The sequence below is a fragment of the Pediculus humanus genome, genomic scaffold (assembly GCF_000006295.1).
Source record: "Pediculus humanus corporis 1103172107499 genomic scaffold, whole genome shotgun sequence".
Classification (NCBI taxonomy): Eukaryota; Metazoa; Arthropoda; class Insecta; order Psocodea; family Pediculidae; genus Pediculus; species Pediculus humanus.
The window spans coordinates 315,318-315,966 of NW_002987115.1; positions in this window are offsets into that span (position 1 = coordinate 315,318).

Sequence of the window (649 nt, forward strand, 5' to 3'; positions counted from 1 at the left end):
CTTTCCTTTTCTTTCTTTCTTTTATTGGTACAACAACAATGTTAATTCTTTTCTTTCTTTCTTTCTTTCTTTTTTTGTGGTTTTGGTACTCACTGTTTGGTACTCATTGTTTTATTGTTTTAAAAGAAAAAACAATATTAAAAAAAAAAAAAAAAGGTAAAATCGTGAAAGTCGGTAATGAAAATAACCTACGAAACTCAAAATTAAATTTAGTGGGGAGGAGTGTGGGGAGGGGGTGGGGGTGGGAGGAGGGGAGCAAAAAAAAAGAGATAACGATACTTTTTCGCACGTGTTTTAAAAATTCGCATCCGTTAAAATAATAATAATAATAATGATTTAAATTGATTTTTTCTTCAGGTTTTTTCTCACTTCCTTCAACCTTTCCCCCCACGTATTTTAACAACAAAAAAAATTTAAAATCGCTTTTCCACCGAATTTCACGCATCCTTGAACCTTAGCAAATAATAACAGTAATAATAATAATGATGATAATAATAACGTCATTATCATTTATTAAAAAGATCATCGACCGTGATGTGTTAAATATAACTCGCCAACCTCTTTTTAAAAAAAAATTGACTTGGAAAAAAAAAAAAAAACATTTCCAAACGAATTCAAATGAAAATTTACAGAAATAATAATAATAATA